Source organism: Ischnura elegans, chromosome 2 (genome assembly GCF_921293095.1).
Source record: "Ischnura elegans chromosome 2, ioIscEleg1.1, whole genome shotgun sequence".
NCBI classification, from domain to species: Eukaryota; Metazoa; Arthropoda; class Insecta; order Odonata; family Coenagrionidae; genus Ischnura; species Ischnura elegans.
In genome coordinates, this window is record NC_060247.1 from 140,506,593 (window position 1) to 140,524,288 (window position 17,696).

At 40.7% G+C, this 17,696-nt stretch overlaps 1 protein-coding gene across 1 annotated transcript in view; it reads right to left on the reverse strand.

The window, feature by feature from the left end:
- LOC124153278 (neuropeptide F receptor) overlaps positions 1 to 13,111 on the reverse strand; it is a gene marked incomplete at its 3' end in the record, with an annotated part of 334,845 nt that extends 321,734 nt beyond the window's left edge. Inside the window, exon 1 of the mRNA XM_046526376.1 lies at positions 13,072 to 13,111. The remainder of the gene's footprint in view (positions 1 to 13,071) is intronic.
- Positions 13,112 to 17,696: the final 4,585 nt, after the last annotated feature.

A 17,696-nucleotide genomic window follows, 5' to 3' on the forward strand; every position in this document is an offset into this window, starting at 1 on the left:
ATCCATTGATTTACTCCGCTAAGAAACACAGATATTTCTAGAAGATATAGTTGCTAATGATCTGTATTGCGTAATATTTACATAGTATTATCATAAATGAACTTCTGATGCTAGAATATGCCGTCTATTGCTTCTGGTGCGACTACTTCTGTGCCCGCCTAATGTCTCAGATAGAGCGTGGTGGATACATAACCGCTGGGCTGCTAATCGAGGCATCCCCCGAAAACTCCTAAAGGTGTATGCAAGAATTGCCATGAGAAAAAATTCCCCTGGATCGGGAATCGAACCACGGACCTTTGGCTTTCCGGCCCACTGCGCAGACCAAGAAGCCACAACTAGTTCAGAGTGAGAAAGTTAGAAATATTACACCTAGGTACCGTTTGCGCGGCTTTAGCGCAGGTTTGAGGCTCTCATCCGGCTGTGGCTTCTTGGAAGTCCTTCCTCCTTCGCGTTGCCGTCCTTGATGGACCGCGAGGGCCTAACACCTAATACCATCAGCCTCGGTATAATTTCCATGAGAATTAAAGAACAAATTTTTTTCTGGAAATAAATTTATTTGAAACGGATAGAGTAGTGGTCTGCGCAGTGGCCCGGAAAGCCAAAGCTTCGTGGTTCGATACCCGGTCCAGAGAAATTCTTTCTCATGGCAATTCTTGTATATTTCACCGCTGTTCACGCGGCAAGATTAGAAATATTACACATATTCCTAAATGTGTGTATAGACAATGTAACATGTTATATAAACAAATTAAATATAACATGTTTATGAAAAAGTTACAATTCCGTGAACAAGTTACATGTAATATTGTATTACAAAACAGAAATTCGTGTTACATAACAAGTTTTTGGTTTCCCGCACGAAGTGGGAAAATGTGTAACATGTTACAGAAAAGAGGTGAGGCTAGCCAGTTGATGGGTGGGGATAGCCAGTTGACGGGTGAATCTGTAACAGTGGCGCCGACTCCATAGGGCCTGGGGGGCCCGAGCCCCCTCAAAAATTCGTTATGGGTGTGTGGAAAAAATGTGTCGGGCTTGTCGATTTTCCCCCGAGTGCTCAGATATCGAGATTCTAGTTATAAGGGTTCTAATGATGATCATATGAATCTTCTAAGATTCTTAAAAAACTTAAAACTCACTACTTATAAAATTACCCGGGACAAGATCCCCGGTTTGGGCCCCCCCCAATATTTTTTGTAAGTCGGCATCCCTGATCTGTAACATGTTATTTGTGCATTTTTGGCTCCGCTGGACTCTTTTTATAAAAAAAAATGTTATAAAAAACAAATGTTACAAGTAACTTGTTACATACAACATATTACACAGTGTAAACGCACCTTAAAACAGAGGCATTCAACGAGAATGGTTACTCAGCGAAAGTAACGTGACTCTATTTGCGTGTCATTCACAAGCAACTCTCATCTGGGATAAGATTTACCCCCTTCGTATTCAAATAAATGAGCTGATTGATGCATTAATTACATGAACTATGATGAGCTGTGGTGAACTATGATTACTACATGAACTATGATGTCAGCTTAACTGAATAGCTCAACATTTATAGCACACAGACTGCCGAGGAATTCCATCTCGTCGGAATTACTTTGAACTCATTCATTTAAAGACTCTCTGGGTTTCCTGCGGCAACTTGTCGAATTGAAAACTAAGAAAAAAACAGTAGCAGTTAAAAAGTCCACAACGCCGAATGATAACCACAGCCGATCACGTAGTACCTGGGGAGTAAGTGCCTAAGTGTCACCACCAGATCGCGTTCAAATTTCGCAGCGCGATAAAAAAATTAAATTTTTAAGAGGTCAGCGTTGAACGCAATCGGGGATGGTCCTTAGTTTCCCAGACATTATCGATAGTAAGACCTAGAAAAACTCTTGCATTTATGCTCCCAGTCATGCAAGAATAACGCAATGCAATGAAAATATAGCCGCTTCCGCGGTCATAGCCGAGCTTAGCAACAAAGTAGAGGAGTCTCCGCAAATGTGAATGGGGCTATATTGCATTATACATATGACGGCACTGTTTTAAACCGACGCAAACACCATAATGACACTGAATTTAGTTCTTTCATTCGCTGCTTGGCGCCTTTTCTTTTCTTTCTTCGGAGTTTGAGCATATCACATCCATAATATTCATATCCCCAAGGAGTATTCTTTCATAACTCATGATTTTAATTAACAAAACACGGAGAATATTCAATCGGAACGCTTAAACAAATGACTACGACACGGTGCATTCCTAAAATTTCACGCTTATTTTTCCCGTTAAATCAAAATCAATTCCACGCTAACAATCGCCATATTTCACCAGTTTCCGCGATGTTTTTTCTATGAAGGATAACATTTGCATTCGGGAACTGATACCTTACGCTAAATGCTCCCCACGGATAACTTACTGCTAACATTTCCGATAAAATGGCTTCCAGCCACTCAGCAAAACGACTTGGTAGTCCCGCGAGACACAAGAGCTCACCTTTAAGGGCCTATGCGACCCGCCCGCAGCACTAGCGGTCGCTTAATTATTTACTTGCAGCGCGAGCACCGGCGGCGGCGACGACGACAAGGGAAAGACCCTGATAGTGCTTCAGAGGGAGGAAACGGGAAGGGGGCGAATCTTCCACCCCACCCCCCTTCCACGACCTTCCCTCCGTCCCAAGGCGTGCATCATGCACCCAACGCCCTCATGAAACACGCTCACGCACGTGTTGGTGCGAGCCGAATATTTATGTGAAAATAAACTTAACCCTTCAACTCCTGGAAATATGTACTACATACTTATGTGTTTTTCCTTCTCTTTTTGCCTGATATCCTCACTCCCATTTATCTTTTTGGTCCAAATTCCTTCTTTCTTAAGGGTGGAACAAATAGCTATCCTCCCCCGAACCCGAAGTATCCCCTCCCTCGCTAATTATGGACCATATTCAATTTCCATGACTAATAATCTTTCTACCAATTCTTGACTATGTGTTCTGAGAGTTTTACTTATATAAGGAAAACGTATTTTAAACGTATTATGTATTATAGTAACCCATTATTAACGTATTTCCCAGGTTATGGCGTCAAATCAAATACTAAATTTTGAAAAAAAACTGCCTTCTAATCTAAACTGTTTCCTCCATTGCTCTTTAAGATCCGAATTCCAGCACTATCAGATAGTACGACATTTTCCTCAACATTTCGTCTATGAGTTCTGGTTTTAAAATGAAAAAGTTATATATGAACGCACTCCTTAGACTCTTTTATCAAACAAAAAACAGAATTATAAAATATCTACATTAAATCGTGAGGCGAAGCACCGGCTGAGAAGCCTATTAAAGAGGCTAAGCTGGACCAAAGAGATTTCATTTTCCTCTTGCATTTACATCATTGCAAAGCTGCGGAATGTTTGTGATACCTGTATACTATTTTTGACAATTTATTATTTAAATTAATTATACCTAATTGATAAGATAAATTTTAAGTCGATGAAAAAATATGAATGCTTGTTTTACCTTAAGTCCTTTATCTACCTGGCTGGATAGGATATGTTTAGTACGGAGCTAACCCAGACCAAATCAAAGCGGTATTTTCAGTGCCATGCTGTATATCTGTAGGAAGGTCTGGCCCAGCTGAAACAACGTATGGCTACAGGTACTCTAGCGAATTTAGACCCAGGTGGCCATAGGATACTAGGAAACTCAGAAACCAAAGAACTGATGGAAAATAAACTGCTACCAGTTGGAATTTTTAGAACAGATAAACAGATTTTTAAGAAGCAAGAGACGCAATACTTGAGAAATAACTAATTACATATTCCACAAGGAAGCGTAATTGGTCCCCTTTCGTTCAAAACAAATATGAATGGCTTGATATCCATAACTATCAGCCATATTCTAATACTCAGAGATGATGTGATAAATTACCGCAAAATACGTGAAAACTAATAAAATGCTCTTATTAGATAAACAAAACGTTTTGTCAATTAAACTCTCATTAGTTTAGGGCCATAATCAAGGACTAGCATTAATTGAATCACCAAATACATGATTATCACAAACGCAGAGTTCTTTAGTTTGTGCGAATAACATTATTTCCTATCCAAGCAGTATTATAAGGTATTCCAGGGGTATCTGGAACAAAATTGTCATGCATAAAACATTTGGCAATCTACAACGTGAACACGCCTACGAATTGTCAGCAATGCGAATATGCCTTGACAGGAGGGTGCCCGTTTCAGAAAAATACATCGACGTTCCAATAACTTCTAAGCTATCGTAGGGAACGCATTCGAGAAATGCTTGTGGTAAGCCGTGAAGCAAAGGACTCCTCGAGTGTGTGTTACAGAAGGTTCTCCCACTGAACAGTGAATCATAGCTTCTGCTCCGCACTAGTCATACTTAATCTATATTGCGCGGCGAGCATAAGTGAATCCGGGGAAGAAGGATTTAATTCTTGAAAAACAAAACTCGAAAGAAAAGGCGCGAAAACTTCTACTAGCAAACAAAGAGCGACTGAACTTTTACACGAATTAGGTTAGTGATCACTATCGAATTGGAGGCTTTGTTCTAGGCTAATATTGTTGAAACAATTAATATCGGGCATATTGACGTATTCAGAGTGGCACAGAGAACGTCTTTTAAGTGCCAAGCTCCATTCCCAAGTCTGAAAATGACAATAATACAAGAGAGGTAATTGCCTTATTGAATTTAGATATAGGTATAATTATTTCTCCTATGCATGGCAAAATTATAGAAAAGGTTGCAAAAATATATAATTGTATATTAATCTACTGCCTATCCGTGGGCGAAGTCAACCTGTCTCTTCATTAATTTTTCCACACTTTGACTACTGATCAAAGAAGGCTATACGTGCTTCCAGCCTTCTTTGACTATATTCCCCAGGAAAGCATCAGATCTTACTTCTTCGAATACTGATGCCTTATAACTAGCCCTATTTAGCTGACCATTTCAACGATCTATAATCATGCTTGTATGTTCTGCATTGTCGCTGTATGTTTTTCTTTGCTTCTCATTCCAAACTATTATTTTACTAGGACATTAAAGTGAATGCTGAGCTTTTAACTGTTTAAAAAAAACTCTGCCATCTGATTTATTAATCTATAAACACATTTTTTTACAATAATGTTAACACATAAAGTCTTAATTTCTCTCTGATGCTAACGGTTCTTTTCCCAACAACCTCCACTAACCGCTAGTCTGAGCGGGGAGCTTACAATGTATAATTACTCGGGATGAGTGAAGTGCATACTCTTGTGGCTTAGTTCCAGGTACATTCTACCACCACACATCCAAATCAACCTTCGGTTCGAAGGAGCGAGTTTGAAGAACGATTTCTTCGCGGGGGAGGCTTATTAATTTGTCCCCGGGGGCTCTGGTCTTGGCCGCCCCCTTCAGGTGCACTACACTCCTCGCTCCCATCAACTCCCTTTCCGCAACCACCGCTTGGCTTCCGCGAGGCGAGAATCATTTCATTCGGAAAGCTTTTCATCATCATCGCAGGGATGTGGGAGGGGAGGGGAAAGAGGGGTGGAGAGGGGAGCCACTCCTCGTTCGATGCTCCACATTCCGCATCTGCACCGACGCCGACCGACTTTAAAAAACACCCACCCGCCCCTCGCGATGATGTGTCGACGACGGTGAGCCGATAGAGCGGGGTGGAGGCTGTGTTCACAGTACAGGGTAATGCAGCACAGGGTGGGGTGAATGCAACCATTTGGTCCCTTCCTGCATTCACCACCCTAGGATCAAACTAGACCTCACCTTACCTATTAGGCCACTTAAATCTTAGAAGCTTTTTCGCCTCGCTAACAGCATCTCTCCACCACTCTCGATCCAATCCTATAACTATCGCCTTCCTACAGGTATACAGTATGGCACTGAAAATACCGCTTTGATTTGGTTTTCGTTGGCTTTGTACTAACGTATCCTATCCAGCCAGTTGTAGACTTAAGGTAAAACAATCATTTATATTTTTTCATAGACTTAAAATTTATCTTAACAATTAGGTATAATTAATTGAAATAATAAATTGTCAAAACTAGTAAACAGGAATCACAAACATTTCGCAGCTTTAAAATTATGTAAATACAAAATAAAAATGAAATCTATTTGGTCCATGATAGCTCAATCATTCTCACGTTTCTTACGATGTGGTCGTTCCAGCGGAGTCGCGGCCGTCCCAAAGGGTATTTTTTTCTTCTTAATCCTTCAGATACAGCTTTTATTACAGCGGCATCTTCTCTCCTCAGCTTTTATCATACATGGCCAGCCCACATGAGTCTTCTACTTATCGCTCGTGCTATTCTGCCTGGGTCTTTACAGAGCTCCCGTAGGTCTTTATAAGCCCGGATACTTCCACGTTCCATCCTCATTTATGGACCTAAAAGGCACCTTGAAAACTAATTTGGAGCACTACCAGACTAGACGAAGTCATAAATTCAGAACAGGTTGTTATTGGCTGAAAAGGTAGCTATGAGCAAAATGAGAAAAATTACATCGGATTTGGAAACAAAAATGGGGAGTGAATTAACTGTTATATCGATTTCAATAGGTTCTTAGATCGTTTTGACGCAGCTCTCCACTCTATTCTTATATAGGCTGATCTTTTAGCACCTACGCGATTCCTCTGTTTTACGCCATTCTCCAAATTCCTCATCTGAGGCCTTCTGCCATTCTTCCATGCCACTTCTCCATCAACGATTCTATCAGCAAAGAAAAAAGCAGAGCACAAAAAGCAAAATGCTAGGCGCAGACATTAAAAAAACTTTAATGGCAAAAAAACATCGAATAATTGAGGAATACATATCAGAAGTTGGCATCAAAAATAAGAAAGCACGTAAAAATATAAATCTTCCGAACCGCCATGATCTAATAAGTGTTTAAATAAAAGATGGTATGACTTTTCCATAATAGTTTAATGCGTACTAATGCATTGAAAGTGATACCATTTTTATTTAATTGTGTCCAGCTTCCACCATATAACGCCTGAATCTGTAATACTTATCTAATGTGTGATTGAATGCTCTCTTTGAAAGTGTGATAAATGCGAACACTGCTTTCTGTTCTCGCAAACGCGACACAACGCCGAATACGCAAAATGTGTGCACAAAAATTTCAATCATTCTCTGTAACCTGGGAGGTCGTACTTAAGTCAGGTTTCCCCGAAGCAGCTTTGAACGCCCTTGCGGCGTGACTGCATGTTGGCGCATGCGCGATGATGTGTCGACAACGGTGGGCCGATAGCTGTGATATGAAAGGCGCATGAAAGAAAGCACGTGCAGCAATTAGAAGGAGGCAAGTCCCATCCAAAGTAGGGAGGGTGCCGTGGTAGGACGTTTAGAAGAAAGGGTCGGAGTCTTGCGAAGGTGTGCCGAGTGGCGAGGTGCATGCATAGTGCTGAAGTGAATCGCTCACAGATTGCTAGTGGGAGCGAGAGAAGATTAGTCCACCTCTGCATTCGCCCGCGTTCAAAGCGACGCCCCCTTAAAGGGGGTCGCACCTTTGTGTTGCACAGGGGTGCTCATCTCCCCCAGTGGTGACGGCGTATTCAAGGCGCCCACAATTATAATCCCATAAGTCGCTACTTGCCTAGGACGAGTTTAAAAGCCAGTCTCTCCAGAGGTATGGTTCACCGTTCTGAATTCCCTGTAAGCTTAAGACTAAGTTTTCCTGGATATCAGACAATTACTTATACCACTTTTTTTTTTCTCAGCGCGACTTGGGTTTCAATGAATTATCATCATCTTCAGGCGCAAATTACTTCAAGACTATCTAATTCTACTACGTTAAATTATCCTTAACCGTCCTTAATTTCTATAGGATGGAGAAAAATACTGTCACGAAAGTTTACCCTGGTGAAGCTGTTGGCAGTAGGAAGCAAAATTATAAATGATGTTTTGGACGAAAACGCACCATTTTTAGAGTACAGAAAGTTTGCATGAAGCGCTCCGATTGGCTGCAAGTTAGACCAGTTGCCGGATGCCCAGAATGCATCGCGATCCTCGGCAGGCAAAGCATATCCAAGTCTCGAGTTGTTCTTACTGGCATCAGTTATCCATGGTTAAAATATCGTGGCAAAAATTTTTTCCCCCCCGATTAAGTGGCCTACCACATTTGAAAATGCATAAGTTTTATGAATACACATCTTAACACTTATTCAAAGAATTATCACTTGTTAAAGGGCTAGTCATCGCTACAGTCAGGCAAACAGAAGAAGATACTGGCCAATTAATTGGCAGACAAATTTTCAAAGTAACTAGCCAACCTAAAGTCACCTATTTAACTTGAGTTGGCCACCACCAGCAATTACCTGGATGAACGCCCAGGGTTGATTCAGGAACTCTGTCAATTTAGGGGAATATATATTGAAAATGATACCATTCGCTCACCAGCAGCCCGTTTGTAGTGGACGAGACAGCAGATAGTTTTTAATTCAAACATATTACGTTTAGTTAAGTAACAAATTTAACCTGCTAGCCGCATCAGTTTGTCGTGGGTGGGTGGGTCTAAAAATTATATCGTACAGTAGAAACCCCCATAGAAATTTGTTCGGATATGTGGTGAATAATTTCCGAGTTTCCCACCGGGTTATAGTCTGGATGACGGACGCCGACGGAAATCGCCCAAATTGAAAGGACCAGAGGTTTATGGGATAGAATAACCAAAAAAGCTATAAAAATACAGCTTCATCCCAAACACAAGAATATGAAACTCAACCTCAGGAGTACATGGCGCCCGAACTTAAAAGAAGGCGGGAAATCCCGGAAAAAGGAGACTAATCGGAGAAAACCAGAGAAATTGGAGATATATATCATAAAATTACAGTAGAGATTACCAAAACTTAGCCGTGAGCATCCTGCTAAAATATCCTAACGAAACGTCGGCTTACATCGCGCAGTCTCTAACGCGGTTTTTTTATAGAAAGCCGACGAGAACTCACCCGAATAATTCACCGGGTCTTAGAGCTTTCGTCTTATTTGGATTCGTGTCAATCATGGCATTACCTTCAAATCATTGATTGAACTTTCTGGTCACCTTCATTAACGTTCTCAGCCAAAGCAATGAATTTTCCTTCCTTCGCTATCAATTCCAACGAAATCAAATTTATAAGTGTCTCTCTCAAGTCAAGGAACTTGTGCATGGCTTCGTTGTCTCGAATTCCAACGCGATAAGGCACGAAGCACTCACTCCACTCGACTCGAGGAATCGAGAGGAGGCATAGCGAGACGTCGATTTTTTTATCTCCTCTTAATGCTGAGTTAATTCTAAAAGTAATGTAACTTCCCCAATCATTTCTGATTTATTAACATAAATTATAATTTGTCAGAAAATATTGAGAAATTAAAGAAAAAGAGTTCCATTAAGTTAGTAGTAGCCATTATATACAATTATACCAAGCTACAATTCATGTCCTCGTAAACATAATCTGATGGATTGCAGTGAATGCATTTAAAACGGACAATATATTTACAGCAACATTTCAAAATCAACGTTACTTGAATAAATTCCAGAAGTTGTCGCAAGTCATAACACCTCAATATCTCCATGATTAAAACATATTTTGAAAGCTTAAAAATGACACAAAGTGTCGAAACCATGGTCGGTTAAGTGTTAAATAAAGTAGTTTGGATAATAACATTTGTGCTTTAATCATGGCTATAGCATTATGGTACAAAATTAAGCCTGAAACGATTTTATACGACCTCAATATCTGTTTGCATATTTTCGGGTAATTGCAGAAATTAGACGTCTTTGGCGCCTATGATGATATTCAAGAGAATATGCAGAAAATACATACATGATCATTGATCATGTATGATGTGTTTCGGTTATTTTCTGATACATGATCAGAGTAATATTTACTATCATGAAATGAGCACTGGAGTTTATCAATGGTGGAATAAAACAATTATTTATTTATTTCGAGGAAGGTTACTCGAGAATTCCTCCGGGTCACTTTCCACGATTCTTTACGTCGGGAGAGCCTGTGATCATTCTTCAATTTTTTTATTTGGTTGCCGTCTTTGAATAATATTATTTCCTCATATAGCCCGGTTCAACAGTTTTCATCAATGCCGATATTGAGACCTTGAAAAATATATATATCCCATATTTGTTCGGTTCTCTATCTTTCTTCTACAGGTACCTCGAGTTATTCTCGTTGGGAAAGTCGACGGGCGGTATCTGCAAAAATCCACAGGTTGTCTCGTTCCCGGTCTTTCTCTCCGGTCAAATTTCAATGTCCGTACAAATATAACAGGCGTGGTTTTTTCGACACAAATGAATATTTTGTGTCAGAATTTTACTCCGAAGTTTCAAAAAACATTTTGTTTCCAGGAAATAGCGTTTTATGTGGTTCATTAGCAATTTTAAGATACCTGATTTCCAAATCAATCGTATCTCTGAGAGAAAATACACAAATAGATAAATACCTACATTAGCCTCTTGTCAGGGCAGGTTGAGCGCAGTAAATTTTCTGGTTTTGGCCTTATTCCCGCATCTGCCTGCTTCTGAATAATACCCTGCGAGTCACCCCTGGGGTGTGTGACGGCGGGAGACCAATCACAAGTATGCAGCATGCAGGAGATGCTTTTCATGCCCACCAAATAGTCATAAAAACATCCAATGATAAAAGTGGCAATTGCATAGTAATTCAGGTGATTTGAGTTCCCGTTAACCTCACATTGCTCCATGCAACCTGCGCGTATAACTCCAAAACGCTACGATGAAAAGCTTACAATTAAATAACGGTTTGGAATTTCTTTAATTCTGTCAACGCAAGTTTTAATCAGAGAATTAGGTGTACGGCGCAGCTCAACAACAATAAAATGTAGATTAAACAAATATGTGAAAATGAGGAAAGAACAAAAAATACGAATGGAACAAGAAATATATGCATTGAGTCGTCCTAAGGAGTACCACGATTTTTAATGCTATGAATTGATTGAATATTGTTATCTCTGGTGGCAAGAGGAATGAATGAGATCATCAATCTCTCTTTTTTGTAGCATATTTCCTGCATCATCTTCTCGTGCCCCCTTCCACCATAGTAAGACGGTACATGAAGAATATTTTTCACATCGTCTAAGAAAAATTCCTATCCGATTTTTCCGAGCAAATTTAGCCGATGTCAAGCTAATATTAACTCGAAGGGTAATTCACGGCAGTTGCTCGAAGACAGTCTAGCCTCATAGGCCTTCATGTGCGTGTTTAGTCACTCGCGAGAATTGATCTCTCTATGAGTAATCACGAGGCGGATATGAGGTTTGATGGTTGGGATATTGAAAGTGGAGCTCCATTGAAGTGTGTCCGTCTCTCTTGTGTGTTCACTTCCACCGTCACTCCGCGTCACCAAGGGGCGTGATTGGCTGAACAGGCTCTGAGAACGCCAAGGGCAGGAAATTGAACTCCAAGGGACGTGGAAACATCCACGCGTGAGTACCTGGAGGTAATTTATGTGAGAAGAAGTAGCAACTTCATTTACCCTCCCTGCATCTCTTTACAATCGACAGCTCTAACTACCTTCCGATGTCTTTACACAGAAATCTCTGAATTATTCTTCTTCATAGCATGGATTAGCATAGATTTTGTAGGTTAATTAAGTTCGGTTTCGCTTCGCAGCCTTCATGACGTTGGCGTAGAGAATCTCCCATCCCAATCACCCTTCCACCTTCCCTGACTCCTTAGAACCCCTTCGGAGGCGTCGTCACACTCTCATTGCGTCGCGACGACTCCCATCCCCCCCTCTCTCTCTTCCCTCCCCCCTCTCCGGGTATACATGAGCATAAAGTCTTTGACTTGGATCCCAGACAGGAGAGGTGTATCTCCTGGGGCCCACCCTGGGTTTCCGCGCCCAATATTCTCCGATATCAAATTGATAAAAACTAATGCTCAATTAATGATGCAGAAAATTGTAAAAATTACCTAATAATATAGTTTGAAAAACTTAATTAAAATATCAATTTAGTCTTATGAAAACTAAATAACGAAGATCTCTTTTTATTCCATAAGAATAAATTAAAATTTGATTTTACCGTCTTTGAAGAGGCTTCGTGATCTCCGTCTCATAATATTTTGCTGCAAGAGTTGATGTACATGGCCATGCAAAATTAAATTAAATTTCGTATGCTCTTTAACCCTTTCCTTTAATTCTACTGTAGTATTTAGCTAAATAGCACATGACGCGTAAAATATAATTCAATCTAGGGCTGTAAGATATGATTCATGCTTACAAAAAAACGGCTCACGGTATTTTTTTACCGTAACTAGGTTGACAATCCTCATGCTATGATATCGCTGTCTCGAATGCCGAAATCGTTATTCGTTCAAAAATTCGGTCAATTGTTGGGAGAGGTAAGCTTCAACGAATAAGTAGCTTTCATAATTACCCATTTACTGGTAATTAAACATAAATAATGCGAAACTTTACCCACTTTTCACGAGTTTGTAACGTCATCAAAGTTTGGACTCATTGACTAGCTGACAGGGCTTTGGAATCTATTTTATGGCCATGACTTAAACTGAAATTGATGAATTTTCTAAAATAGATGGTGGCAATTTAGAATCAGTAGCATTGAAGCTAGCATGTTTACCCATGGGTCTCAATACATTTGAGCGGAATACTTGTTTTCTTGATGGTAAATGACATTCTCCAACTATTAACAATTCCTTTTATACATTGTAAAATTCCATATTGAGGACAGCTCTTGATCAATTTCTTTTTATTGGTTCATGCGTATGCAACACAAACAATTAATACTGAAATGTCTCCGTGAAGACTACGAGGAAGATAAGGGAAACTATGAAGAGGGAGTTTCTTTGCCTTTAAATCGATATTAAGTTCCCGCAAGATAAAGCAGTAAGTAGTACAAGTCAAAGAAATATAAGATATTACGAAGTAATCGAAGAATTTTGGACGGAAAACATCGCTTCCCGCACGATAGATGGAGACTCAAGCGTTTAGAAACCGAGTTTTAAAATATATTATTGTATAATTTGATCTTCCGTGGAATCTGAATGATTTCATCAAAATAAAAGAGTATTTAAAAATGAAAACGGGTACTCACCAGTCAATTCAAGTCCGACAACACTCAGCAAGAAGCGAGGATGTCCCAGCTAGAAAAAAAAGGAAACAGAGATTAAAACAGAAATTCATCTCAAGAAATGTCTCTAGCCATCTTATTTTTAGAACTAATGCAGTTCAATTCTGGTAAACTTCCATTAAAGAAATTCGGTGAGCATGCAGCATGGCTCAATCTTAAATTATTTTTTCACACGATAAAAATCATTTCATTCAATTAAAAAAATTCCGAATTAATCGAATTCTAATGTAATCCCATATCCTACCTGAGCCAATTTTTCTCAGTTTTACATTTCTGACACGTAAGTTTGTCGCAAAACCTTACGCCCTCTATGTGTGCTGAGCAGATGAGGTGGAATATGTGGGAGTAGCAAAAGAGCCCGTGGGTAGCTTTCATAGATAGATATGCCTGCTTGGCTGTCCAACGTGGAAAGAGAATACCGAGCTGAGCCGAATAATTCGAGTGGCGCTGGAGGTTGCGGCTGGTTCTAAAAATAACAAGACAACTCCAAAACTACTTGAGGATTCAAATTCATTTAGTGAAATACGAAAAAATCACTAAGTTAGCTGCGAAAGTTGGTAGGGTAACCCGAATGGTTCAACCCGTCCATCGATGACGGACGGTTTTCGCAAAAACGACCCATTCCCTAAATAGTCCCACTGCACAATTTCGGAAGCCGTCTCAGGGACTGTGTCAAGATTCTCTATCCATCAGCACATTTTTTTTCCTTTTCACTGACTTGGGGCTTTGTTTACATTCTCTTGCCTCTCATCAGCATTCGTTCCATGAAGTTTTGCCTCCACCGGCATTTTTAATTATTTCTGTATAGTACTGCTGTCGTCATGAAAACCAATAAGAAGTAGTCCAAGTTCGAGGAAGAGGTGACAGTGGCCAACGTCAAAAACAAATGAGATACACAGTAACAATTGTAATCATATGTATACCCACATCAGGAGAAATTACCTGGGCTGGAAAGAGCACAACAGACCTCAAGTTGCGTGTAGCCTAAGCGAAGATTGTATTCGTGGAAAATAGGTGGCTACTCTTTACTAAGAGATTTAAGAGATTCTTTATATTGAAGACAATGAATCTGTGCCTCAAAAATTTATCTAACATGATCATGATCTAACAAAGGATGAAAGCCTTCGACGTCTAGTGTTGGAGGCGGGGATGCTGAAAATACATTAGCGGACTTGGACAAGGAGGTGCATCAAAGGATAAGAGAAGAAGGAGTATCATACCCCAAAGAAGGCACTGATGGATAGACTACGCTGCACGGCACTCTGTGCAAGAAATATAATGGCAGGGAAAATTGTAGGAAAAGTCTCCTGAGACAGAAAGCCAAGAATTGAGGACTTGGGGAAAAAGAGGAAGAAGGAAGAAGACGAAGAAGAATATGGGGTGTAGAGCTGTCATAGGAAATAGATATCTTGAGAGCTGGGTGTTAATTCTGTTTATTTTGCCCGTAAGGATTAATTATAGCTAAAGATAGCAAACCATAAGAATATATTGTAGCAGTCGTATCGATATTCCCTAGCTCCCATTCCTTAAGGATAAACGTCCTGCAAATTACAAATCATAGGACTACTGTTCTATTGATCAATCAGTACCTTCGCCAAAATCGCCTTCAAAATTCCAAGTAAGAGGACTAAAATTTACTTTCTCACAACTCCTGCTTATTTCCGGGTTCCGCATTTTCCCGCACCCTTATCTCTCCCATTTTCCAAATCATTTCCCGTCTGATTCATGGTTTCCTTTCCACAATTTTCTTCGCTTCCCTCGCCATATCATTCGTCCGTTCTTTTTCTCTCCTACCTATCATTTTCCCAATTTTTATTTCCTTCTCTCAGACTTTTATTCACCGCCGTTCTCGTAAAACTCCATTCCTTACCACGCGTGGAACTTCAAAGTTCTACCTTTTTGCCCTTTATACATCTTTTGGACTTTTGAATCTTTCCCCATATTTCACTGACGCTATTGTGCGCCGAATTTGAGTCTGCTACAGGAAGGATATCATATACATTTATAACCTTTTCTTAACCCGCTGTCTCGCCGCAACATAATATACTTCTTATCCCTCCGCGTTTTCCGGACTCGTTCTCATCAGCTCATTTCTCTAGGGACGCCTGAACAATATGTCATCGTCATAGTGAATATTTGCCAGTGGTTTTATGCCCTCACATGTATTAATCCCATTCCTTGCCACGTGTGGAACTTAACCTCTTCCCGACCCTCTGTCGCGCCGAAATATAAAGCATACCTTTTTGTGGCTCCTAGCAAAAACTTTACCATGTCACCTCCCAAGTCCATTTGATACGCCTTTCCAGCCATCAATAGGGTGGTTTCCTATTATCTTTTATTGCCGAAATCGAAAGATTATTACTCCTGGAGAAAGCATTTCACGCTTTTAGATCTTTAAATGACGATATCTATTTTTCACGATTAATTGAAAAGTGAACATTTTCAAGCGCGCGAAAACGCGACGGCTAGTATGAATGCTGGGAAAAGCCCGTTTGACGTCATCCTGGTTCCCGCTGTCCGCGTGTAAGGTGACCTTGGGGCGAGGATATGTGTGCCTCTGCGATGCAGGCTGCTAGCAGGTAGCGCTTGGCTTAAATAAGGATTATTAATACCTTATCAAACCAAGAAAACTTTCCGACCTTTCCGAGGCAGTTTTAATAGGTGATTATTAAGACATGTTTCTCTGAGCTCTGTGCCTCATGCATGCATTGGTAATCTCAGACGATGTAAAACTCCTATCTACTCGTACAGAAACTAGGTCCCTGTGACGTCACGTGGAGTGGCATCGCATGGGCGCCAATCTGGCCTTTTTCAAATGCGGTTAAAACGACCCTTGCCATTCGTCTAAACTGGGATTTCTAAAACCAAAAAATTTGTATATTATGAATACACTAATGGTGGATAACGAATCCAATCAATGCCTTTCGTTTTCTTTGATGAAGGAAACTACCCTATTACTATTAACCCGGTCAAATTATTCCGAAAAAATAGGGGTACCCTTACATAAATTCCCAACAAGCTGAAAATTCAGAAGGAACGTTACTAAGACCACTTTAATGAAATCCTGAAAAGTCCCCATCGATTCCGTGGGTGCAAAACATTTTGTTCAAGTTCAAAGGTCACAATTTTTTTTTCATTTTATGGCCAAATGGTTAGTTTTACGATAAAAAACGTTCCAACCAAAATTGTAGATGAGTAAATTATCTACAACTTGAATAAAATATTTTGTACACACGGGATCGATGGGGACTTTTCAGGACCTCATTAGAGTGGTATTCCTAAAGTTCCTGTAAATTTTCAGCCTGTTGGGAATTTGTACAAGGGTTAATGTCTATTTTGACGGGTCTAATTAGTTTTTTTTCAGTTTGACTCCTGAAGTTTCCCCACTCATTGATCTCAAGTAAAAACCTAGATTCACAGTGAAAAAGCAAGGTTTGGTGATAGCATTTGCAATGCGTGTTACGGGAGGAGTTTTGGATAGAAAGTAAAAGAGAGGTGCATTTCTCACTCGTCCGGCCACGCCTTGAATATGCTACGAGAATATGGGATCCAGCGCAAGAAGGCTCAATCCATGAACTGAATAAAATACAAAGGAAAGCTGCGTGATTGGTCAGATATTCCTGCGGGCGTAAAGAAAGTGTTACACAGATGTTGAACAATTTAGGTTGGGAGCCTGTAGAGGCACTAGGCTTAGATTTATTGAGCAATTAATAGCAGATATCTTACAGAGCGACACGTATAACATCATCTAAGTACCTCAATGTATGTAAAAGTCGGCCAGAAACGATAAATTAAGAGAGATATTTTGGCACATAATATTTTAGAATATAACTATTGGGTGACTAGATAGGGGGGTGAGTGGGATGATAGGCTACGAGTTTAAGATTTATCATCCTTTAATATACCCTGATTAATCCATCATCTTTCCATGAGACGAAATAAGAAAAGTTTATTCCAATTCCCCGCGAAAAATTGCCTCTGCCTCAAAATTCATCCCAAGCCTGAAAGCATCTCTCTCTCTTTCACTCTCCTCTTTCTCTGTTGTCTTCATTTATTTTCTCCTCGATCGTCGGAGGGCACACTCCGCAATTAATTTCACAAGTGCACGGAAACATTGTTTCCAGCCCACGTGCACTCGCTTCTGGGGGAGGGGGCGGAATTACCAATATTTTTAGCGGATAAAAAAAAATGCTGTCTTCCTCTTTAAACTGTCCCGCATGGCATCTGCTGGATTAAAGGCGACATTGATCGAGATATCCTTCTTCTGCCTCTGCACGCGCGGCGAACTCTTCCGGAGAACAAATCTCGAACCCTGGAGAACGAAACAAACGCGCAGCGCCGTCCGCCGTCGCTCTACCACACCCCTCCCCTCCCCCGTGCCGCACCCGCGCGGCGCGGTGGTGGCGGGCCAAGGGAGCAGAAGCCAGTCCCGTAGCCTCATCGTTGCGCCCCAGTGGAACAGCAATGTTGCATGGGGAGCGAAGGCAGCTTCCTGGGGCGGGAGAGAGAGAGAAGGAGCTGGGATGCTGCATCCGCCGCTCCCTGGTTTCCAGGCTGTTGCTCCCGAGGAGAGGCCAATGGGCGCACGC